The sequence below is a fragment of the Oncorhynchus gorbuscha genome, linkage group LG21 (assembly GCF_021184085.1).
Source record: "Oncorhynchus gorbuscha isolate QuinsamMale2020 ecotype Even-year linkage group LG21, OgorEven_v1.0, whole genome shotgun sequence".
Classification (NCBI taxonomy): Eukaryota; Metazoa; Chordata; class Actinopteri; order Salmoniformes; family Salmonidae; genus Oncorhynchus; species Oncorhynchus gorbuscha.
This window is the reverse complement of record NC_060193.1, coordinates 51,740,025-51,766,937: the sequence shown is the minus strand read 5'-3', so window position 1 is coordinate 51,766,937 and position 26,913 is coordinate 51,740,025. Positions and strand designations below refer to the sequence as shown.

Below are 26,913 nucleotides of genomic sequence, written 5' to 3'. Positions count from 1 at the left end.
GCCCTATCCCTAGAACATTGCCCGATCCCCTAGCCTAGCCCTTTCCTTTAGCCTTTTCCCTAGGACATTGCCCTGTTCCCAGCCTAGCCCTATCCCTAGAACATTGCCCGATGCTCTAGCCTAGCCGTTTCCCTAGGACATTGTCCTATCCCCTAGCCCTGTCCCCTAGGACATTGTCCTATCCCCTAGCCCTGTCCCCTAGCCTAGCCTTTTCTCTAGGACATTGTCCTACCCCTAGCCTAGCCCTTTCCCTAGGACATTGTCCTATCCCCTAGCCTAGCCCTTTCCCTTGGACATTGCCTTGTCCTCGAGCCTAGCCCTTAGCCTTTTCCCTAGGGCATTGCCCTGACCCTTTCCCTTTTCCCTAGGACATTGCCCTGTCCCCGAGCCTAGCCCTTAGCCTTTTCCCTAGGACATTGCCCTGTCCCCTTGCCTAGCCCTTTCCTTTAGCCTTTTCCCTAGGACATTGCCCTGTCCACTAGCCTAGCCCTGGCCCGATCCCCTAGCCTAGCCCTTTCCTTTAGCCTTTTCCCTAGGACATTGCCCTGTTCCCAGCCTAGCCCTATCCCTAGAACATTGCCCGATCCCCTAGCCTAGCCGTTTCCCTAGGACATTGTCCTATCCCCTAGCCCTGTCCCCTAGGACATTGTCCTATCCCCTAGCCCTGTCCCCTAGCCTAGCCTAGCCTTTTCTCTAGGACATTGTCCTAACCCTAGCCTAGCCCTTTCCCTAGGACATTGTCCTATCCCCTAGCCTAGCCCTTTCCCTAGGACATTGCCTTGTCCCCGAGCCTAGCCCTTAGCCTTTTCCCTAGGGCATTGCCCTGACCCCTAGCCTAGCCCTTTCCCTTTTCCCTGGGGCATTGCCCTGTCCCCTAGCCTAGCCCTGTCCCTGGGGCATTGCCCTGTCCCCTAGCCTAGCCCTTTCCCTTAGCCTTTTCCCAAGGATATTGCCCGGTCCCCGAGCCTAGCCCTATCCCTAGGACATTGCCCGATCCCATAGCCTAGCCTTTTCCCTAGGACATTGCCCGGTCCCCTAGCCCTGTCCCTAGGACATTACCCGATCCCCTAGCCTAGCCCTATCCCTCTTCATTGTTTACATCCCTTATTGTATTTTTTGTTTTCAGAGCATTGAGAGAGAACTCTCCCTGGCTCTATTTGGAGTTTCATGCTAAACATTGAACTTAGCACCGTTGTGTATTTAGGCTCTGTTCTGTTTTCCGATCATAGTCTAACAATGTGCTAATCTCTCCAGGCATTGGGATAAGGAGGTTCGAATGGCTGCCAAGGAGCTGCGGATGCCCAAACTCACCAACGCCATTGTGAAGTGCTATGGGAAACCCTACGCAGTGCTGGGGGTCTTTAGTTTCACCGAAACCCTTCTTGAACATAACATGTACTATATGTACATAGGTCAAATGTTAAGTGTTTTTTCTATCCATATAGTGCTGATTAAGGTGATCCAGGGGGTTCTTTGAGAATTACGATCCTGAAATATGGACGCACTGATACTACGCTGCTGGTATCTCTCTGTCCACCGTTGCGCTGAGCGTCCTCCAAATTCATTATTACTACCACGTCCAGAGGACCGGCATGAAGATACATGTGTCACATGATCTACAAGAAGGTCATTATACGCTACATACCTGCATACAGCCTTATACAAACTAAAATCTTCAAGAATAATTTGCTAGTAAATGTAATTTCCCCTATAGGCCCTGTGTCTCAGCAGCGCGGCGACGGGAGAAACAACCACAGGACAAATGGTGAACCTGCTATCCAACGATGTCAACAAGTTTGATGAGGTAAAAGCAGGAAGTGCATGCAGTTCCTTTGGATGAAATGGTTCCAGCGCATCATCTCCCTCGGTTCATTCCGTAGGTTTCTGAAGAGTATGGCTGTAGCTTATCTGACAGAGGCCCCATATATAACAATTTGATTTGATTTGACCCTTCGTCAAATGTACAGGAATGGAATGCACCAATATCTGGAATGCCTTTGAGCCGTCTGTCATCTTGTCCTTGCAACTAAAGTATAGAAGTTAAATCCACACGGAGAGAACAAAGTCATGGATGAAAGGAAAATGCAGATGGTTGCTTAGCACAAATGTTTACAGTTATCCGATGCTAAAATCAAACCAGACTGAACAAATATAAATGTATATAAATATATAACATGGGGAGCCCATGCAGCTTATGAAGACAAAGCGTGGCCTGTTGGCCGCTGTAGTAGGTCATGAATCCAGCTCGAAGGATCATTATCATCTTTGTTATGCTCAATGCAACTACATAGAAACATGTAACAGCTAAGTGAACCAAGGATCACTGGTCTTTGCAGGTGACCATCAATCTGCACTACCTCTGGATAGCACCTCTGCAGGCTGTGGTGGTTAGCATACTCCTGTGGTATGAGATTGGCCCGTCGTGCCTGGCAGGCGTGGCTGTCCTTGTGTTCCTCCTGCCACTACAGACCATGTTTGGAAAGCTCTTCGGCTCCCTCAGGTGAATTACATAAGTTACATGGCTTGACCTTAGTGGGGTCTTCTTGAGAAAAGTTGACCTCGTCCTTATCTATAGGGGCTAATGTTTTTCAGTGAGTGGCTCCTATGCTTCATTGACTATGTCAGAGCTACCTGTTCAATGGTAACCCATAGGTCAACCTATATGTTATGATGATGTCCTTCTCTTAAACCCCTTTTCTGTTTTGACTGTAATGATTTACCTCTTAGAACATTCCAAGCACATGTGAAGAAAAGTTAGCTTCATATGTTGGCTGGCATGTTGACTGGCAATTGAACTGTGAACTCTTGCTTGGACAGTTGTTCACACAATCAACAACACAAGTGCTGGAAGTAATAGCCTTGATTAGGTGTTATGAAACCCCAATGCAATGCAGACTTCTCTCATTCTACGAAAGAGTTATCTTAGTTAAATGCAATTATATACATTGCCATCGATTCGTTAAACTCAGGAAACGTCAGTTTCTGTTCACAAGGAGATCTGACTGAGTGACCTACTTTTCTTGCAGGAGTAAAACAGCTGCCTTGACTGACAATAGGATACGCACCATGAATGAAGTGGTGTCTGGAATCAGGATCATCAAAATGTATGCCTGGGAGAAGCCCTTCTCAGCACTGGTCAATGATGTCAGAAGGTAAAAACTAAACTCAGCAAAAAAAGAAACGACCTCCATCAACTGTGTTTATTTTCAGCAAACATAAGATTCAACAACTGAGACATAACAAGTTCCACAGACATGGAATAATGTGTCCCTGAACAAAAGGGGGGGGGGGTCAAAATCAAAAGTCAGTAAGTATCTGGTGTGACCACCAACTGCATTAAGTACTGCAGTGCATATCCTCCTCATGCACTGCACCAGATTTGCCAGTTCTTGCTGTGCGACGTTACCCCACTTTTCCACCAAGGCACCTGCAAGTTCCCAGACATTTCTGGGGGGGGGGGGAATGGCCCTAGCCCTCACCCTCCAATCCAACAGGTCCCAGACATGCTCAATGGGATTGAGATCCGGGCTCTTCGCTGACCATGGCAGAACACTGACATTCCTGTCATGTAGGAAATCACACACAGAACAAGCAGTAATGGCTGGTGGCATTGTCGTGCTGGAGGGTCATGTCAGCCTGCAGGAAGGGTACCCACATGAGGGAGGATGTCTTCCCTGTCATGCACAGCATTGAGATTGCCTGCAATGACAACAAGCTCAGTCCGACGATGCTGTGACACAAAGCTACTGTAGTTAGCTGTAAAATTGTCTAAACAAACTGCACTCTCAATTTAGGAGTCTACAATCAAAACTGCAGATCGATGTGGTCTAACATTCACAACGACAGATATACTTTTGAGGAGATAGGAAACCTTACCCATGCTACGTTACTGGGCCGCGCGGTGCATTCTGGATTATTCGGAGTGATTCTGGGACAAGGAGTGCTCTTCGAGGAGTGAATGGGAGTCTTGGGCCCGAGCTCAGAAACCCAACATTAGCATGAATTTCGTCAACAAAAAGTACAACATTAAATATTTTCCCGAGATGTGAGGTATTTAACTTATCTGTAATATCGTATAGCTTTGGAATCGTGACATTACGTACTTTCTAGGAAAATGGACAGGATTCTTGTCATATACACTTTGCTTTGCGAAGGGATTGTGTGATGATTAGTTTAGCAACCACATGACACCGTGAATGCGATTGGCCGACAGTCTGCTGGGTGGGGCGTTTTACGTTTTTTTTATCATTGGATTCCTATCTCTTTCTATAATTTCTCTGGCAACGGCACCATGCAATGCACCCTGGACTAAAGAGGCAGGTAAATAGGAAAAATGTGCCAGAAGACCCTCAGTTAAATGACACATTTCTCGAGGTAGGAATATCGCAAAAATATGATAAATGGCTCATTCGAGATATCTTAAATCATCTGTAAATCCCATTAACAGGGGGAATGGAAGCTTGTTGTAACAGGGTTATGCTCAACCCACTCAGTTTTCTACCGCAAAACACATTATTATACTATGATTTGGCTATAAAACGTTTGTTTCCTTTAAAACCAGAGTTCAGTTAATGTAACGGAGTTGACCTTAAAATGAGGGACAGACATTTCATGTGATAAGATGAATCACTCACATTAAATAAATAATCATCTTGAGAAACTACTTTGTCAAAGCAACAGAATAACTAGGGCTTTACAATGATGGTGAAAACTTGGAGACATTTTTGGGATTAACCAGTTAAATGTAATCTATATAATCCCCAAAAGTAATTATTTATCATGAGGGTCATAAACAATAACTAGTAATGCATACTCAAAGAAAGGTTAAAATCGTACCTTTCTGGTAAAAATAGTCATAAATTGCTGAGGTGTAGACACTTAACGACACAAGCTCAAGTACACAGTGAAATATTTTGTTATTTCCTGTTCAACAAAACTATTTCCTTTTTAAATTTGATTTTATTTATGCATTTTATTTTTACCAGTTAAATTGACTGAACACATTCTCATTTACAGCAACGACCTGGGGAGAGGAGGGGGATGAATGATCCAATTGTAAACTGGGCATTATGCATTTATGTGCTTTCTAAATATAGCATAATAAAATTCGAAAACTAGTAAGATTTCACATTCCTTAAAACTGTAAAATACATATCTGTTTATTGTTTGAGAAAATGTTCATATTTTCTAAAGTTCGCTCTTGATTCAAACGTCTGCCCCCATCACTGTGAATGTCACAGAGCTCTAACTTGGCTTCCTGAACTCTTTAGGAACTCTCCTTTCATCTCATATTAATCTTGTCCATCTATGACACACAAATATATTTTTTGTTTAAAATCTTTTATTTTTCCGTGATGAAACCACTCTCTCCTGCTGTGCTACGATGTAACGCTTGCAGGCATGTGCTTTGTCCATGGCTGTGATGTATGTTCAGCCAGGGGTTGATGGACAGTCTGAAGAGAAAATTAAATGGTAGGAGGTACATCCCAGCTTCAAGTGTTTTCAGATTTCACATCCTACGTCACACAGGCTAATCTTCATGAATAATGTTCCAATTTAGACGTCAAACAGTATCACGGTTCTGGTCCAATGCTTCTAAAAATGTTATACTACTGTATCCGAGGGAACCAGCGCTATCGCTCAATACAAGCCCTTTCGATCTACGGTATTCACAGATTGATATATAAGCGAAAATGTTGGTCGGAACCGGTACATTAACCACGCAGCTTACATCCTAAGAGGTTTTAAGTGAGTTAAATTCTTCCTAGAAGTCGGTGTCTGCATGTGCAATTTATAGTGTTTGGCTGAGTGCCAGGCACCCCTAGCAGGGCCTCTCAGAGGGAGCAAAGCCACATGCATTTCACCAGCTGCCAACAAACGACTATCAGTTACATCACAGGTCTGGTCCCCTGATCCCTCTCTGAGACCTGGCTGTAGTCTTTCTGCTTCTCTTTGTTCTTTAACACAAGGATACGTTGCATTTATTTGTCTCAGAATGTTACATTCTATGGTAGCTTTTAGTGGAATGTCTGGGCATTTGTGGAATTCCCATTCCCAAAACACAATCTCCCATATTCCTGGCTGCAGCAAAGTGCACAAAAGCTGTAATAGTAATTATGCCGTTCTTCTTCCATGTTTCCTCAATGAGTGAAAAACCTCTTAAAATTCTTCAGTCTATTGACGCATCTGTGCGTCAATCTAATGGACATCATTAAAAAAAAAATCACCAGTAAAATCTGTCAGTTTAAGCTAGATGTTTTTTTGCATGGGGAAACGGACAAACACAATTTGAGAAAATGAATTGCAATTTTTAAAGGAACTTTTGGCTAGCTAGGTCTTTTTGCGGAAGAGCCTTCTGCAACTGTGGTGGAAAGTAGCAGAGCTACAGCGCTGTTCGTCAGACCGTTAGACACCCGGAAAATGTCTGCAGCATCCAAACGTTTTGGCCTACTAACTAATATGACCACTCTATGGTCTACAACACCCACAAGCCCCACTGGACTCTTAAATATTCAGTAATGCTAATGAGCCAACTTCTGTCTGTAGCGTCCGAACCGTTTGGGCTACAGACTAATATGACCCCACTGTGGAAATGGGAGACTCTCCTGAACACAATGATGAACTGTTTTTGCTCTACGACCCCAACAAGTGTCACGGAACTCATCTGAAGGTAGACTATACAAAGGAGTGGAAGTATGAAGGTATTTTTGTGCCATCAAAAATAAAAAGGGTTAAATAGGTGTCCAAAAACAGTAAATATTTTCGTGAGCTTTCTTATCTACTAGAACCTTATTCATTTATGATTAATTTTGACTTTTTCTTTTTTTGTCATTTATGAATGTGTTATTCGGTGCGAGTCTATGGGTTACAGTGAAGGCCAAATTCAATATTTTATCAAATAACAAAAATATAAAACTTTTTTAAATAAACACACCTAAAGGGGTCCTACAATTCCAATTCAAATAGCTAAATGATCCATGATATGACCCCCCCCCCCCCCACGGCTTAGACTTTTATAGGTTAATGGTGTTTGGTTCTAATTCTGAGTAAAAACTCAGTCACTATGAAAGCTCAAACCAAATTTATTCTTCCCAGAAGGTCAATACAGCTGCATCAGACAAATACATTGTTCACACAAGCACTGATATTTAACCATTCCTCCTAAGCTGAGGAACCTCCAACACATCTGAAAAGCCATTGCATCTTTGTTGCTCGACAGAACCTTAGTGATATCTGTTCTTCCTCACTTCATCTGACCTGACCTCTAACCCGAAGTGCTCACTCCTTTTATCAATGCCTGCCACGTGATCGCTTTCCCTGCACTCAACACATTCCAAGCTTAATAGTACACACTATATACCTTCCTCCTACAGATATCATTAACCTCTGGTGTAGGCCCTCTAAACCTAAGCACTCCATATTTCAATAGGATACCTGATAATTAGCCTTATCCCAAGTTTAGGAGTTAGAATCCATCAATGGAAAGGTTTAACAGATGTGTAACGCAATGTTTTGTTTTATTGCATTATTATTATAGAAAGGCTTCTTTCATTCTTCCCTCAGGGAAGAGATCTCCAAGATCATGTCAAGCTCCTACCTGCGAGGTCTCAACATGGTCTCCTTCTTTGCGGCCAGTAAGATCATAGTCTTCATCACCTTCGCTGTCTACGTCCTCCTGGGGAACACCATCTCAGCCAGCCGGGTGTTTGTGGCAGTGTCTCTATATGGTGCCATCAAGATCACAGTGACCCTCTTCTTCCCACAGGCCATAGAGAAGGTGTTCGAGACCATCATCAGTATCCGCAGGATCAAGGTACTCTATAGATCATCTGGCACAAAATGGCTGCTGTGTCGCACCTAGGTGCAATGAGTTATTGTGGTTCAGTAAGGTTTGTTTGGCTGCATCATCTCTCTGTTGACCCACAGAATTTCCTTCTGTTGGAGGAGATTGAGAGACCCAACATGAGATTTACCCCGGAGGAAAAGAAAGACTCCTCTGTTGAGATCAAGGACTTAATTTGCTACTGGGACAAGGTGAATATTCTGGTCAAATGTTGAATGTCCAAATGTTGATATACAAAACAAGAATACGCCTGTCCTGTGTGGTGGTTTCATGTATTGCTATGAAATGTAATTTCTCTCTCTCTCCACAGTGTCTGGACACCCCATCTCTCCAGAACCTGTCACTCACAGTGAAGTCGGAGCAGCTCGTTGCTGTCATTGGACCTGTGGGGTCTGGAAAGGTCAGAGTTCATACATAGTACACTATACATACAAAAGTATGTGAACACCCCTTCAAATTAATTGATTCGGCTATTTTAGCCACACCCGTTGCTGACAAGTGTATAAGATCCAGCACACAGCCGTGTAATCTCCATAGACAAACATTGGCAGTAGAATGAGCTGTGTGACTTTCAAAGTGGCACCGTCATAGGATGCCACCTTTCCAACAAGTCAGTTCGTCAAACTTCTGCCCTGCTAGAGCTGTCCCGGGCAACTGTAAGTGCTGTTATTGTGAAGTGGAAACGTCTAGGAGCAACAATGGCTCAGCTGCGAAGTGGTTGGCCACACAAGCTCACAGAACGGGACCGCTGAGTGCTGAAGCGAGATGTGTAAAAAAAAAGTCTGTCCTGGGTTGCAACACTCACTACCAAGTTCCAAACTGCCTCTGGAAGCAACGTCATCACAAGAACTGTTCATCGGGAGCTTCATGAAATGGGTTTCCATGGCTGAGCAGCTGCACACAAGCCTAAAATGGCCATGCGCAATGCTAAGTGTTGGCTGGAGTCGTGTAGTAAAGCTCGCCGCCATTGGACTCTGGAGCATTGGAAACACACTTCACCATCCGGCAGTCCGACAGACGAATCTGGGTTTGACTGATGTCAGGAGAACGCTACCTGCCCAAATGCATAGTGTCAATGCATGACACTGCCCACGTGCACAAGGCGAGGTCCGTACAGAAATGGTTTGTCAAGATCGGTGTGGAAGAACTTGTCAAGCCTGTACAGAGCCCTGACCTCAACCCCATCGAACACCTTTGGGAGGAATTGGAACACCAACTGTGAGCCAGGCCTAATCGCACAACATCACTAATGCTCTTGAGGCTGAATGGAAGCAAGTCCCCAACATCTAGTGGAAAGCCTTCACAGAAGAGTGGAGGCTGTTATAGCAGCAAAAGGGGGGACTCCATATTGATACCCATGGATTTGGAATAATATAATAAATAATATATGCCATTTAGCAGACGCTTTTATCCAAAGCGACTTACAGTCATGTGTGCATACATTCTACGTATGGGTGGTCCCGGGGATCGAACCCACTACCCTGGCGTTACAAGCGCCATGCTCTACCAACTGAGCTACAACTGAGCTCGATGAGCAGGTATCCGAATACTTTGTCATGTAGTGTGTGTGTGTGTATATTGGTAAAATATGTAGTAAGCCATATCAGCCAGCTCACATGTTTACCAGCCCATCTCCCACAGTCCTCTCTGCTCAGCGCCATACTGGGGGAGCTGCCTCACGACAAGGGGGTGTTGAGGGTCAAAGGTCAGCTGACCTACGCCTCCCAGCAACCCTGGGTGTTCCCTGGAACCATCCGCAGCAACATCCTGTTTGGCAAAGAGCTCCATCCTCAGAAGTATGAGAAGGTCCTGAGAGCCTGCGCCCTCAAGAGGGTAAGAGACTGAATGGAGCTCTCATGGTATTTTATTCTAGGAGCTTTGCAAAGGTTTTGACTGTTAGCCCTAGTCTTCTCTCTTGTCCCTTCTGTGTTCAGGACATGGAGCTGCTGCCAGACGGGGACCTGACAGTGATAGGGGACAGAGGAGCCACCCTCAGTGGGGGACAGAAAGCTAGAGTGAACCTGGCCCGGTAAGACCACAGCTCCACTTCAAACCAGAATAGAAATGAGTTGTGGTACATTCTATAGATGTGATGAATATCCTCCTGTCTCTATCTGAAAGCCTTGTTGTGTCTCAGGGCTGTGTACCAGGATGCTGATATCTACCTGCTGGACGACCCTCTAAGTGCTGTTGATGCTGAGGTCGGGAGACACTTGTTTGAACAGTGAGTGAACCACAGTTTCAGCTAAACAGGCTGTATTTATTTTACCTTTATTTTACCGGACCCATCCCATTGAGATAAATAACGACTTTACAAGAGACGGCAGCAGATAGCAGCTCAAAATTTGACCCATTTACAACATATAACACCACGCCCTACAGTTTAGAAATATGCATTTACACATTGAGCAGCAAGATGATTTGCGGAGGTGTGGTGCAACTATGAAATTATGACCTCTTCCTAAATATTTGGTGACATGATTCATTTTGCATATGGTTTCCTAGAAACAAGGGTGGCTCAGCTAACCCTTTGGCTCAACTTACCCCACTATCCTTTAGTACAACTGAACTACATTCTTCCCAGACTCAGATTAGGTCTACTTACTGGCTGCTTCTTTAGGGCAGGAATGGGTTTTTGTATAGCATTTACAAGTTAATGGATGTTCATGGTCATGTGGATTCTCTGATGTTAGAACAAGCCTTAGGCCTTCACCAGCAGTGTGAAACTGCACTTAAATTGTCTGTGTCTGTCCCTCTCCATGTGTCTGTATCCCCATGTGTGTCCAGGTGTATCTGTGGTATTCTGAAGAATAAGCCCCGCATCCTGGTCACCCACCAGTTGCAGTACCTCCAAGCAGCCAACCAGATCCTCGTCCTCAAGGAGGTGTGTTCCTGGCAGGGTTTAACATTCTACACATGCTTTGTAACCTACGTATGACCACAGGTGCATTTGATTACATTTTTACTTTGCTGAGAACATAACATGTCTGCTGTCAATCTTTATGAAAGGAATAGTTCACCCAAAGGCATATGCATTTACATATGAATACAGACTCCAGAAGATGGGCAGGGTGTGATGTGTGTGTGTGTGTGTGTGTGTGTCAGGGTCACGTGGTGGCGAGGGGGACATACTCCGAGCTGCAGCACTCTGGGGTTGACTTCGCCTCCCTGCTGAAGAGGGACGAGGAGGAGGAGCCACAAACCAACAACAATCACTCAGTGGTCAAACACGCCTTTTCCCAGAACTCAATTTCCTCCTGGAACTCAGTGGTCTCCCACACCTCCTCCATGCACTCTGTTAAAGATGGAGCTGAACAGCTTTCGGTGGGTCCAAACCCCACCCACTTCCTTTCAAGCCCTTAGATACAGTCACAAGGAGGATTTTCATTCTGAAGTGTCCCAGATTGTCCCTCCTTTTAGTTAACAGGGTGTTATGTCCATGTCTCCTCCCTGTCCAGACAGTAGCAGAGGAGAGCCGATCAGAGGGCAACATCGGCGCCAGCCTCTACTTCAAGTACTTAAACGCAGGAGCCAGCATCCTGGTTATGCTGGGCACAGTCCTCTTCAGTCTCATCGCAGAGGTATTAACACATCCAAAATGTCAGGCAGTGAATGTCACCATTCTACCTCCTAGCATCTACAGTAAATACCAGCATTTTGACTTCTGATAGATGCGTGCAAAATCAAACTCTGAACAGATCAAGGCATTGGAACCAATGACATTACAATGATCTAACCAACTATAATATAATTTGTCACCCACAGGTAGCGTACGTTCTTCAGGACTGGTGGCTGGCCTATTGGTGAGAAGCATCTATTGTTACAGTAGTTCATTATTTGTTTCACAGTTCAGTTGGACCATAGCAATGTGAATATTCACATGACAACGCTGACGGTTTGATTGACAGGGCAGGAGAGCAGGAGAAACTCAATATTAACGGCACTGTGATTGTCCAAAATGGCCTCAACATCACTCAAGAATTGGATCTTGGTTTCTATGTGGACATTTATGCAGGTATACAGAAGAGAATTCCTAAATATACTGAATATTTTCTAAGTATGAGGTTGTCCCCTTACCTGGGAGGAAGCTTGGGGAAATCGGGTAATGACTGACAAGTCACCTTCTGTGTTCAGGTTTGACTCTGGCCTTGGTCATCTTTGGCTTTGCCAGGAGTCTGGTGATGTTCAATGTGCTGGTGAAAGCTGCTCAGTCTCTGCATAACCGCATGTTCAACTCTATCCTCCGGACACCTGTACGCTTCTTTGACATCAACCCAATTGGTGAGAAACCCCTCGCATGAAATAGAATCTGTTTGTGTTGCCTTTTTCTTGTTGAGGACAATACAATTTCATGTAATTTAGTCCTGACCTCCAAAATGCTTTCAAACTGGTTGGGTGAGAGAACAGACGTCATTTCAACATCTAGTTTTGATTTACATTTGGTTGAGTTGTCAATTCAATGTCAATTCAACGAAGGAAGAAAAAAAAAATCACTCATTGTATTTAGGTTAAAAGTTGGGTGGAGAATTTAATTTTTACTAAATTCCCTTAAATTTGTTAGGAATTGTCAAGTTGTGGAGAAATGCTAGATGCAAAATATAACTTCTATATTTAAAAGGTTTAATAGACAAATGTTCCTCTAAGAGGTTCGCAGCAAATCTCTCCCCCTCCAGAGGAGAGGGTCGGAACTACATACTTGTGCCTTACCTGTTCGCTGTTTCACCCTTCCGTGTCTCGTGCCAAAGCATTAAATCAAGGCTGAGACCTTGGGGTTGAATAGATTATACATTTGAAACTTAATTACTTAGGACACCCATGGTCGATTTTAATGCCTCAGGGGCCCAGATGCCAGACCTGATTTACGGTGACCTCTGGCCTTAGAGGCCAAATTCCAAAAATAGCATTCTTAGCAGGTGATGACTATTTTTCAAATCCAATCAGTTTTCCACGTTGAGTAAATGTCATCACATTGAATTGATGTGGCAAACCTATTATTATTTTTTTAACCCCCTTTTTCTCCCCAATTTCGTGGTATCCAATTGTTTTATCTTGTCTCATCGCTACAACTCCCGTACGGGCTCGGGAGAGACGAAGGTTGAAAGTCATGCATCCTCAGATACACAACCAAGCCGCACTGCTTCTTAACACAGCGCGCATCCAACCTGGAAGCCAGCCGCACCAATGTGTCGGAGGAAACACCGTGCATCTGTCAACCTGGGGTTAGCGTGCATTGCGCCCAGACAAGGATATCCCTTCCGGGCAAACCCTCCCTAACCCGAACGACGCTATGCCAATTGTGCGTCACCCCACGGACCTCCCGGTCGCGGCCGGTTACGACAGAGCCTGGGCGCGAACCCAGAGTCTCTGGTGGCACAGCCGGCGCTGCAGTAGGGCACCCTTAACCACTGCGCCACCCGGGAGGCTAAACAATGTTGATTTAACCCGTTTTTGCACAGTGGATTACTTTCTCCTGTTCTGTCACAGGAAGAATCCTCAACAGGTTCTCCAAGGACATCAGCCAGCTGGATTCCATGTTACCTAATACCTTTGTTGACTTCAGTCAGGTAAGTGAGTGTATAGCCCTAGAGGGGAACATCTATGTATTTTGTCACGAGGATATAGATTTCCCAATCCATTATCTATATTGCATAAATCTCTTCATGTCTCCTGGGCGTATCTGATCTTGCCACAGTCGATCCTGCAGAATATCGGCGTAGTGGTGGTGGCAGCCTCCGTTATGCCCTGGATCCTCGTCCCTGTGGTTCCTCTTCTCATCATATTCCTGTTCCTGAGACGCTACTTCCTGCAGACGTCACGGGACGTCAAACGCCTGGAGTCCACCAGTGAGTGACAGGACTGACTGGGACAGGGGAGGCAAGGGACAAATGATAATTGTACATTTTCTCTATTAATGTGTACGGTTTCCTTTTGTGTCTGCAGGCGTGTGTGAGTTGATGTATTTCCTGTGTTCTGCAGCTCGGAGTCCCGTCTTCTCCCACCTGTCCTCGTCCCTCTAAGGTCTGTGGACGATCCGAGCCTTCGGAGCCGAGGAGAGATTCCAGAACACCTTTGACACTTATCAGGATCTGCACTCAGAATCTTGGTTCCTGGTCACCTCTCGATGGTTCGCTCTCCGACTGGATGGAATCTGCGCAGCCTTTGTCACTGTCACTGCCTTCGGCTGCCTCTTCCTCAGAGATGGTAAGAGGATAAATTATTATGGCTTCATTACACAAGCTGGTAGAAATCAAAGTTGGTTGCATATGACATAAAATAAATTGAATGAGGTTGGATAATGTTTCTGATCAAAGTCTTTGGCTCATTGCCTGTTCCCTAGCAACAACTTGTATTACACTTGGTGCCAAACAGTTATCCAAGCTACGCTGTCAAAAGATTTAGAACACCTACTCATTCAAGGGTTTTTCTTTATTTTTTACTATTATCTACTTTGTAGAATAGTAGTGAAGACTTCAAATCTATCAAATAACATATGGAATCATGTAGTAACCAAAAAAGTGTTAAACATCAAAGTATTTTATATTTGAGATTCTTCAAATAGCCACCCTTTGCCTTGATGACCGCTTTGCACACTCTTGGCATTCTTTCAACCGGCTTCATGAGGTAGTCACCAGGAATGCATTTACATAAACAGGTGTGCATTCTTAGGTTAATTTGTGTAATTTCTTTCCTTAACCTGTTGCGACGAGCAATCCCGTATCCGGGATCCTATTTATAGCCTCAAGCTCATTACCATAACGCAACGTTAACTATTCATGAAAATTGCAAATGAAATTAAATAAATATATTAGCTCTCAAGCTTAGCCTTTTGTTAACAACACTGTCATCTCAGATTTTCAAAATATGCTTTTGAACCATAGCTAAACAAGCATTTGTGTAAGAGTATTGATAGCTAGCATGGCATTAAGCCTAGCATTCAGCATGCAACATTTTCACAAAAACAAGAAAAGCATTCAAATAAAATAATTTACCTTTGAAGAACTTCAGATGTTTTCAATGAGGAGACGCTCAGTTAGATAGCAAATGTTCAGTTTTTCCAAAAAGATAATTTGTGTAGGACAAATCGCTCCATTTTGTTCATCACGTTTGGGTAAGAAAAAAAACGAAAATTAAGTCATTACAACGCAAACTTTTTTCCAAATTAACTCCATAATATCGACAGAAACATGGCAAACGTTGTTTAGAGTCAATCCTCAAGGTGTTTCACATATCTATCGATGATAAATCATTCGTGGTAGTTGACTTTCTCCTCTGAAGAAAATGGAAACGCGCATGGAGCTGGAGATTACGCAATAATTTCGACGGAGGACACCGGGCGGACACCTGGTAAATGTAGTCTCTTATGGTCAATCTTCCAATGATATGCCTACAAATACGTCACAATGCTGCAGACACCTTGGGGAAATGACAGAAAGTGCAGGCTCATTCCTGGCGCATTCACAGCCGTGATAAGGAGACATTGGAACACAGCGCATTCCAAATCTGGACCATTTCCTGTATGAAATTTCAACATGGTTTCGCCTGTAGCATTAGTTCTGGGGCACTCACAGATAATATCTTCGCAGTTTTGGAAACGTCAGAGTTTTTTCTTTCCAAAGCTGTCAATTACATGCATAGTCGAGCATCTTTTCGTGACAAAATATCTTGTTTAAAACGGGAACGTTTTTTATCCAAAAATTAAAAGAGCGCCCCCTATCTCGAAGAAGTTAACTTCTTGACGCTACCCATCCCGTTAGCTGGATCATTTGTCAGCAACCGCTGAATAGCATAGCGCCACAGTCAAATAATTTTACTAAAAAATATTCATATTCATGAAATTACAAGTGCAATATTGCAAGACACAGCTTAGCCTTTTGTTAATCCACCTGTCTCAGATTTTAAAATTATGCTTTACAGCGAAAGCAATTCAAGCGTTTGTGTGGGTTAATCGATAGCAAAGCATAACATTGTGTACACTAAGCATTAAGTAGCTAGGTCACGAAAATCAGAAAAGCAATCAAATTAATCGCTTACCTTTGATCTTTGGATGTTTTCACTCACGAGACTCCCAGATACACAACAAATGTTCCTTTTGTTCCATAAAGATTATTTTTATATCCAAAATACCTCCGTTTGTTTGTCGCGTTATGTTGAGAAATCCACAGGAAAGAGCGGTCACGACAACACAGACGTATATTCCAAATAATATCCATAATGTCCACAGAAACATGTCAAACGTTTTTTATAAGGTTGTTTTTAAAGTATATATTCGATAATATATCAGCAGGGTGTGTAGGTTTTTCAATAACACCGGGAGAAACAATGGCCGCTTTACTCTGTAGCGCAAAACTCACTCGGATAGCCCCCACCTATCCACTTACGCAATATGGTCTTTCACGCTCATTTTTCAAAATAAAAGCCTGAAACTATGCCTAAAGACTTGACACCTTAGGGATGCCATAGAAAAAGGAATCTGGTTCATATCCCTTTAAATAGAGGATAGGCATGCATAGGAACAGAGGTTTCAAAATAAGAGGCACTTCCTGATTGGATTTTCCTCAGGTTTTCGCCTGCAATATCAGTTCTGTTATACTCACAGACAATATTTTTTTACAGTTTTGGAAACTTGAGTGTTTTCTATCCTAATCTGACAATTATATGCATGTTCTAGTTTCTGGGGCTGAGAAATAGGCCGTTTCAAAATGGGTACCTTTTTTTTGCCCTACACGCAAAATGTAAATGCGTTTTAGCCAATCAGTTGTTGTGACAAGGTAGGGGTGGTATACAGACGATAGCCTTATTTGGTAAAAGAAAAAGTCCATATTATGGCAAGAACAGCTCCAAAAAAAGCAAAGAGAAACGACAGTCAATCATTACTTTAAGACATGAAAGTTAGTCAATACGGAAAATTTCAAGAACTTTGAAAGTTTCTTCAAGTGCAGTCTCAAAAACCATCGAGCACTATGATGAAACTGGCTCTCATGCGGACCGCCACAGAAAAGGAAGCCCCAAAGTTATCTCTACTGCAGAGGATAAGTTTATTAGAGTTACCAGCCTCAGAAATTGAAGCCCAAATAAATGCTTCAGAATTCAAGTAACATACATCTCAACATCAACTGTTCAGAGGAGACTGTGTGAATCAGGACGTCATGGTCAAATTGCTGCAAAGAAACCACTACTAAAAGGACACCAATAATAAGAAGAGACTTGCTTGGGCTAAAACACGAGCAATGGACATTAGACCGATGGAAATTTGTCCTCTGGTCTGGAGTCCAAATTGGACATTTTTAGTTCCAACCGCCGTGTCTTTGTGGGACGCGGTGTGGGTGAACGGCTGATCTCCGCATGTGTATTTCCCACCGTAGAATGGAGGAGGAGGAGTGATGGTGTTGGGGTGCTTTGCTGGTGACACTGATTTATTTAGAATTAAAAAGGCACACTTAACCATCATGGCTACCACAGCATTCTGCAGCGATCTGCCTTCCCATCTGGTTAGGGCTTAGTGGGACTATCATTTTGTTTTTCAACCAGACAATGACCTAATTGGACACCTCCAGGCTGTGTAAGGGCTATTTGACCAAGAAGGAGAGGGGTGGAGTGCTGCATCAGATGAACTGGCCTCCACAATCCCCCGATCGCAACCAAATTGAGATGGTTTGGATAAGTCGGGACGCAGAGTGAAGGAAAAGCAGCAAACAAGTGTTCAGCATATGTGGGGACTCCTTCAAGAAAAGCATTCCAGGTGAAGCTGGATGAGAGAATACCTAGAGTGTGCAAAGCTGTCATCAAGGCAAAGGGTGGCTATTTGAAGAATATAAAATATATTTTTGATTTGTTTAACACTTTTTTGGTTACTACATGATTCCATAGAAAACACTCTTCAATGAGTAGGTGTCCTAAAACATTTGACCACTAGTGTATGTCAAACATAATTAGAATGTTTCATGAAATCAAATAAAATCTAATCAAAATAATTGTATTTGTTACATGCTTCATATAAAAACAGGTGTAGACTAACTGTGAAATGCTCACTTACAGGCCCTGCCCAACAATGCAGAGAAGAGAAATAATAGAAAAGAAATAATAAATACCTTGATGTACATATACAGTGCATTCGGGAAAATATTCAGACACGTTCACTTCACGTTACAGCCTTATTCTAAAATGGATTAAATAAAATGTTCCCCTCAATCTACACTCAATTTCCCATAATGACAAAGCGAAAACAGGTTTCTATACATTTTTGCAAATGTATTAAATTGAAAACATACCTTACATAAGACCCTTTGCTATGAGACTCGAATTGAGCTCCGGTGCATCCTGTTTTCATTTATCATCCTTGATGTTTCTACAACTTGATTGGAGTCCACCTGTGGTAAATTCAATTGATTGGACATGATTTGGAAAGGCACACACCTGTTTATATAGTTGAAGTAGGAAGTTTACATACGCCATACGCCAAATACATTTAAACTCAGTTTTCCACAATTCCTGACATTTAATCCTAGTAAAAAATTCCCTGTCTTAGGTCAGTTAGGATCACCACCTTATTTTAATAATATGAAATGTCAGAATAATAGTGATTTATTTAAGCTTTCATCACATTCCCAGTGGGTCGGAAGTTTACATACTCAATTAGTATTGCCTTTAAAACTTCTTAAGGCTAGAGGGCAGTATTTTGTCTTCTGGATGAAAAGCAGCCCAAAGTAAACTGCCTGCTACTCAGGCCCAGAAGCTAGGATATGCATATTATTAGTAGATTTGGATAGAAAACACTCTGACGTTTCTAAAACTGTTTGAATAATGTCTGTGTATAACAGAACTGATTTGGCAGGCGAAACCCCGAGCACAATCCATCCAATACTTATTTTCCACCATAATTTGCAAATAAATTCATAAAAAAATATACAATGTGTTATTCTGGAATTTTTTTCCTCATTTTGTCTGTCATAGTTTAAGTGTACCTATGATTAAAATTACAGGCCTCATCATTTTAAGTGGGAGAACTTGCACAATTGGTGGCTGACTAAATACTTTTTTGCCCCACTGTATATCATTTTAAAGCTATTCTCGTTGTTAATCCCAGCAAAGTGTCCGATTTCAAATAGTCTTTTCAGCGAAAGCACTACAAACGAATGTTAGGTCTCCAGCAAACCACAATAAGCACAGCCATTTTCCAGCAAAATATAGCATTCACAAAAAACAGAAATAAAGATAAAATGAATCACTAACCTTGAATTAGCTTCATCAGATGACACTCATATGACTTCATGTTACACAATACATGCATGTTTTTTTTATAAAGTTCATATTTATATTTAAAAAATCTGAGTTTACATTGGAGCGTTAGATTCAATCGTTCCAAAAACATCAAGTGATTTTGCATAGCCACATCATTCAACAGAAATACTCATCATAAATGTAGATGATAATATAGTTACACACATTATATAATTATAGAGATATCTCTCCTTAATGCAACCGCTGTGTCAGATTTTTTTTTTAAACGTACGGAAAAAGAAATGCATGCAATAATCTGAGATGGTGCTCAAAAGTAAAAGCACAAAGATGGCGTCAACATAAACAAGAAATTACATGATAAATATTCCCTTTGATGATCTACATCAGAAAGCACTCCAGGAATCCCAGGTCCACAATAAATGTTTGTTTTGTTCGAAAATGTTCCAAATACCTTCTTTTGTTAGCGTGTTTGGTATACATATTCAAACGCTAATTCTGGTCAGCGTTATATCGGACAAAAACTTTAAAAAGTGAGATTTCTGGTCGAAGAAACATTTCAAACTAAGTACAGAATCAATCATTAGGATATTTTAACATATAGCTTCAATAAAGTTCCAACCGGAGTTTTCCTTCTTGTCTTCGTGAGCCATGGAACGCAAGTGACTACCATGAGGAAAAAGTGCGATCACAAAATGGCTGCTTGATGGACATCTGATATATTCTTCTCTCATTCACTCCCACAACAACATAGAAGCCTCATTATAATTTCTATTGAAGGTTGACATCTAGTGGAACCCCTAGGCAGTGCAACATCATTCATATCTCAAGGGGATTTCATTGCGGACTCTGGTGAATACATATAAGCTCAGATTTCTGACTTCCTGTTTTGATTTCAACTCAGGATTTTGCCTGCCAAAATGAGTTCTGTTATACTCTGACATTCAGAGTGTTTTCTATCCAATACTAACAATAATATGCAAATATTAGCAACTATGACTGAGGAGCATTTGTAAGTCGCTCTGGATAAGAGCGTCTGCTAAATGACTTAAATGTAAATGTAAATGTAGGAGCAGGCCGTTTTGATATGGGCACCTTTCATCCAAGATACTCAATACTGCCCCTGCAGCCATAAAACGTTCAATTGTATCGATTTATTTACATTTTAGGATACCGAAGGTTGGATTAAGAAAGTTGTTTGACATGTTTGGACCAAGTTTACAGGTAACTTATTAGATACTTCGTAGGCATGTTGGGTGAGTTGGAACCGGTGTATTTCTGAATCAAACGCGCCAAATAAATGTACATTTTGGGGATATAAAGAAGGAATTTATCGTACAAAATGACGATTTGTGATGTTTCTGGGACATTTTGGAGTGCCAACAGAAGAAGATCTTCAAAGGTAAGGCATGAATTATATCATTAAATCTGAGTTATGTAGCTGAGTTATGAATTCTTATGAGTATTTGTGTTTTTGAATTTGGCACGCTGAGATTTCACTGGATGTTGTCAAATCGAGGGATTGGCGTGCGAAGGGATCCATAAGAGTTAACTACTTAGCACTCTTATGGCTTTGGGTTGAAACTGTTCAGGGGCCTGTTCGTTCCAGACTTGGTGGATCGGTAGTGCTTGCCTTGCAATAAGGAGAAGTCTTTGACATGGGTGGCTGGAGTCTGGCAATTTTTAGGCCCTTCCTCTGACACTGCCTGGCATAGAGGTTCTGGGTGGCAGGGAGCTCGGCACTGGGCCTTACGCACTACCCTCTGTAGCGCCTAGCAGTCGGATGCCAAGCAGCTGCCATACCAAGTGGTGATGCAGTCAGTGAAGTTGCTCTCAATGGTACAGGGGGGAAGAGAGGGGGAGTGTATGAAAAGAGAGCGGGGGAAAAGAGGGGGGTGTATGAAAAGAGAGAGGGGGAAGAGAGGGGGGTGTATGAAAAGAGAGAGGACCCATGCTAAATCTTTTTAGCCTCTTGAGGGAGACTAGGCATTGTCATGCCCTTTTCACGACTGTGTTGGTGTGTGTGGACCATGATAGATCCTTAATGATGTGGACAGAGGGAACTTCAAGCTCTCGACCCGCTCCAGTACAGCCTCATCAATGGGGGCGTGCTCAGCCTTTCATTTCTTGTAGTCTATGATCAGGTCCTTTGTCTTGCTGATGTTGAGGGAGAGGTTGTTGTACTGGCACCACACTGCCAGGTTTCTGACCTCTTCCCAATAGGCTGTCTCATCATTGTCGGTGATCAGGCTTACCGCCATCGTGTTGTCAACTTAATGATGGTGCTGGAGTTGTGTGCGGCCACACAGTCATGATTGAACAGAGTACAGGAAGGGACTAAACATGCACCCCTAAGGGGCCCCTGTGTTGACGGTTGTTGCATACCATCACCACCTGGGGGCGGCCTGTCAAGGAGTCCAGGTTCCAGTTACAGAGGGAGGTGTTCAGTCCCAGGGTCCTTAGCTTATTGATGAGCTTGGAGGGTATGATGATGTTGAGCCCTGAGCTGTAGTCAATGAACAGCATTCTCACATAAGTGTTCCTCTTGTCCAAGTGGGAAAGGGCAGTGTGGAGTGCAATAGAGATTGCGTCATCTGTGGATCTGTTGGAGTGGTATGCAAATTAGTTGGGTCCAGGGTGTCTGGGATGATGGTGTTGATGTGAGCCATGAGCAGCCTTTAAAGCATTTAAGGCTACAGATAAGAGTGCTACGGGCCATAGTAATTTAGACAGGGTACCTTTGTGTTCTTGGGCACAGGGATTATGGTGGTCTGCTTGAAATATAGGCATTACAGACTAGATCAGGGAAAGTTTGAAAATATCAGTGAAGACACTTGCCAGTTGGTCAGCGCATGCTCGGAGTACACGACCTGGTAATCAGTCTGGCCCTGCGGCCTTGTGAATATTAACCTGTTTAAAGTTCTTACTCACATCGGCTACGGAGAGTGTGATCAGTCGTCTGGAACAGCTGGTGCTCTCATGCATGATTCAGTGTTGCTTGCCTTGAAGGCATTTTGATCGTCTGGTAGGCTTGCATCACTGGGCAGCTCGCAGCTGGGTTTCCCTTTGGAATCAGTGATCGTTTGCAAGCCCTGCCATATCCGACCAGTGCCAGAGGATTCGATCTTAGTGCTGTATTGACGGCTCGACTGAGGTTGTTGCGAGATTTCTTATGAGCGTACGGATTAGTGTCCGGCTCCTTGAAAGGGACCGTTCTAGCCTTTAGATCAATGCGGATGTTGCCTGTAATCCATGGCGTCTGGTTGTTGACATGCTGTGTAGCCAATGAATTGAGTAAATGTTCAAATCAGGGCTGGAGACGGGAGCTGTGGGTTTGGTGTTGTCCTACGCAGTCACCCTTCTTGGGAACTTCCAATGGACCATTCGTCAGAGTGCGGTGATGGAGAACATGGTAAGATCACGTCAAAGTCCTAACTCTGGTATTGTCCCTTCCCCAGCTCCCCAGGCCCAGGACCTTTTACAGTATCTAAAAGATTTTACCTGGGAATGAATTTCCACAGGGAAAATAATCAAACCCAGAGATCTGCGCCAGTGACCTGTAGAAATAAGATTCATTAGAATCAGAAGGGTTTAAGTTGCATCCTGTCATTCAAGAATGTTCAGCTGAAACAGCTCACTTAAGAATGTAGCGTGTGGAATTTAAGTTATTTAAAGTTGTATAATTTAGTGCTGAGAAGCCATACTAGCATTAGACCAAGGTTAACCACGTTCCCAGCCTCAAAGAGTAGGCTGGTAAATGAGATTAGTACCAGGTTTGTTTGATTGACATGGTTATTTATTTACCATCCTCAGATGACGTCAGTGGAGAGGGTGGTGGAGTACACAGAGCTGGAGAGTGAAGCACCCTGGGAAACCCAGAAGCGTCCTCCTCCTGAGTGGCCGAGCCAAGGCCTCATCACCTTTGACCGAGTCAGCTTCTCCTACAGCTCAGACGGACCTGTGGTCCTGAAGGACATGAAGGCCATGTTCAGGCCCAAAGAGAAGGTTGGCATCGTGGGCAGGACCGGTGCGGGGAAAAGCTCCCTGGTATCGGCGCTCTTCCGCCTGGCAGAGCCAGAGGGCAGGATCTACATTGACGGAGTTCTGACCTCCGAGATCGGCCTCCATGACCTGCGCCAGAAGATGTCCATCATACCTCAGGTAGCTACTGTTGGTGGGTCTTCTGTGGCTGCTCTGTCTCTTAGTCCTTCTGAATGTAGTAAAGGAAAGGCTTCTAGTTCAGATATGGCTCTGTTAGAGCTTATTACATTTTTCTGTTTGTGGCCCGTCTGTTCTGCAGGACCCAGTGCTTTTCACCGGCACCATGAGGAAGAACCTGGACCCTTTCAGCCAGCACACAGACGAGGACCTGTGGAACGCTCTCCAAGAGCTACTGCTCCGCAGACTATTATTGATACAGTAGCGGGACATACTCTCACGTATTGACATACAGGTTAATGTGTGTTTTTGGTGGCATTGATCAGGCTCTTACTCCAGTAACTGTTTCCTCTCCAGGTCCAGCTGAAGTCTGCGGTGGAGGAGCTGCCCAATAAGATGGAGACGGTTCTGGCCGAGTCGGGCTCCAACTTCAGTGTGGGTCAGAGGCAGCTGGTCTGTCTGGCCCGAGCCGTTCTGAGGAAGAACCGCATCCTCATCATAGACGAGGCCACAGCCAACGTGGACCCCAGGTACAGAGCTGCCTCTCACACACACACAAGTCTGTCCTTTAGGCAGCTGATGTGCTTTGAGTGGGAGGCATCTAGTAGTCAATGAAAGCGTGATTGTGTTTCTTTATCCTGGTTGTGTCTTTCCTGAACTGCTTGTCTGTGTCCGTAGAACAGACGAGCTGATCCAGAAGACGATACGAGACAAGTTCAGGGAGTGCACCGTTCCCACCATCGCCCACCGCCTCAACACCATCATAGACAGCGACCACATTCTGGTGAGAGCTCTTCCCATCAAATAGATGTATATCTGTCATATGCACACACCTCATTAGTCATGTATATATGAGATTTAAAAAAGAGACTGAGCAGGTTGAGAGATGTACTTTTATTCACTTTCATTTCAGGTTGATCTGAGATCTTATCCTATGTTTGTTTAGTGAAATGAGTTTACCCTTCTCTGAAGGTGCTGAGTAATTCAGCCAGTGAAGAGTGAAGTAGGCTTACTCTATTGTAAACAGCGCTAGATCAGTGGTCCCCAAACTATGGGGAGCTCCCGAGGGGGTTAAGGAACGGTCTGAATTTAAACTTAATCCTGGAAGTTGTAATAGTAGAATGCACAAGGTGCAATTTCGAAATTGGGTAGTGAATCAGCAGTTTTCCTCGACGTGACAGACATTGCAGACCTTAGAGCTATTTATAACTTGTCATAAATGTCCAGATCTAGGCCATGTCAGCTAAGGTTTTTTAGCCTATTGATTCCCATGGCAAAATGAAGAATTGCAGGACATATGGTAGATAAGAGGGGTGTGACCAGTTTTATGAACAGTGCCCTTGCCCATAGAAAGACGGGGTGTTCCATAATGCTGGAAGGGGGGCCTGAGTGAAAGTTTGGGAACCCCATAATTTCACTACAGACCAGTTTAGCCAGGTTGAATGACTGACTTTTGACCCTGCCTTCAGGTGCTAGGCGCTGGTATGATCCAGGAGTTTGACGAGCCGTACGTCCTTCTTCAGAACCAGGAGAGTGCCCTCTACAGGATAGTCCAGCAGACGGGCAAGGCTGAGGCAGCTTCCCTGCTGGAATCAGCCAAACAGGTGAGCACTGACACTGTATTCCAACCCAGCACACACATTCTCTCAACCTAACTTGATTTCTTTACCAATTCACAATATTTTCATTCAGGCGTATATGAACAACGGCAACAGCCATGGTCCAAAAATGGCCAATGGAGTGGTGGTCTTCTTTGAGACGGCTGTGTGACGGTGCAGGGACTTGACGAACAGAAAGAGAGAGCTGCCCAATTTGATATTTTTTCCAATCACATACGATCTTTTCCAGAGCTGATTGGTCAAAAGGAAAAAAACTGAAATGCCATTTTTATGGTAGTTGTTTGCATGCAAAATCAGGAAGATTTATGGAACTGTATTTCCTTATTGACACTTTGCTGATGTGTGTTGCATCTTTAATACACAACAATGGAAGTAGCATTGCATTTTCATACTTTGTGCCTCAAATCGTTCACTATTTGAACTGCTGCTACTCCTATTGATTTATCTTACTGCACAGGGCACACTATCCTGACATGCTGCACTGTCTCTGCAATCACTTTACTGGGCAATGGAACAAATTGGCGTGTGTATTTCATATACTATAAATGCAATGGAAAATTACACTTCACCATTGTACGCACATGAAAAGACATGCTGTCATTATACTATAAGGGATTTTTGAGAATTTCTTGACCAAAGTGAGTCTCACGTTGTTTACATGAGTGATGGTTGTAAGGGCAGATCTAGATAATTTAAAAGCAGGAATACCTACCTATCAATGTATTGAACTACAAACGTATCCCCTAATGAGGCCGTATGGAGAGACCTTCCGATTTTTAAAAACTACATTGAGTCCATTGGTTTTTAAATGTTTTCGTAGTGGATGTATGTTTTCCCAAATGCATTCTTATGTACCAATAGCAACAGTACCTATTTTTTTTACAAGTTTCAGATATTGATTTTCCATAGAACATAGAAGTTTGTACAATAATATTGTATTTTAATAACTTAAGCCTTGTCTCTTATGTCACATCTTCAACAAACATGTAGTTGCTTTTCTTTGTTTGTTAATATGATCAGCATTGACTAAAGGGACCAAAATGCTCCTCAATTTGACACCATCTTTTCCTAGGATGGTTTTGTAAGCCTCTTTCCACAATTTCACATTACCTTCTTCAAAACACACTTACAGTATTTCATTATCCACATTAACATTTCCAAATATACAGGTTTATCGAGAATTTAAATGCATACTTGTGACTATCTAAAGAAGAACCATGTGTAATGTGGGTAGGATGCTTATACACTGCTCAAAAAAATAAAAGGGAACACTTAAAACAACACAATGTAACTCCAAGTCAATCACACTTCTGTGAAATCAAACTGTCCACTTAGGAAGCAACACTGATTGACAATAAATTTCACATGCTGTTGTGCAAATGGAATAGACAACAGGTGGAAATTCTAGGCAATTTGCAAGACACCCCCAATAAAGGAGTGGTTCTGCAGGTGGTGACCACAGACCACTTCTCAGTTCCTATGCTTCCTGACTGATGTTTTGGTCACTTTTGAATGCTTGTGGTGCTTTCACTCTAATGGTAGCATGAGACTGAGTCTACAACCCACACAAGCGGCTCAGGTAGTGCAGCTCATCCAGGATGGGACATCAATGCGAGCTGTGGCAAGAAGGTTTGCTGTGTCTGTCAGCGTAGTGTCAGAGCATGGAGCATGGAGGCGCTACCAGGAGACAAGCCAGTACATCAGGAGACTTGGAGGAGGCTGTAGGAGGGCAACAACCCAGCAGCAGGACCGCTACCTCCGCCTTTGTGCAAGGAGGAGCAGGAGGAACACTGCCAGAGCCCTGCAAAATGACCTCCAGCAGGCCACAAATGTGCATGTGTCTGCTCAAACGGTCAGAAACAGACTCCATGAGGGTGGTATGAGGGCCCGACGTCCACAGTTGGGGGTTGTGCTTACAGCCCAACACCGTGTAGGACGTTTGGCATTTGCCAGAGAACACCAAGATTGGCAAATTCGCCACTGGCGCCCTGTGCTCTTCACAGATTAAAGCAGGTTCACACTGAGCACATGTCTGGAGACGCCGTGGAGAATGTTCTG

The 26,913-nt window shown here is 43.4% G+C and overlaps 1 pseudogene; it reads left to right on the top strand.

Annotated features, from left to right (window-relative positions):
• The first annotated feature begins 1,602 nt into the window (after positions 1 to 1,602).
• On the top strand, positions 1,603 to 26,188 carry LOC124008036 (annotated as a pseudogene).
• Positions 26,189 to 26,913: the final 725 nt, after the last annotated feature.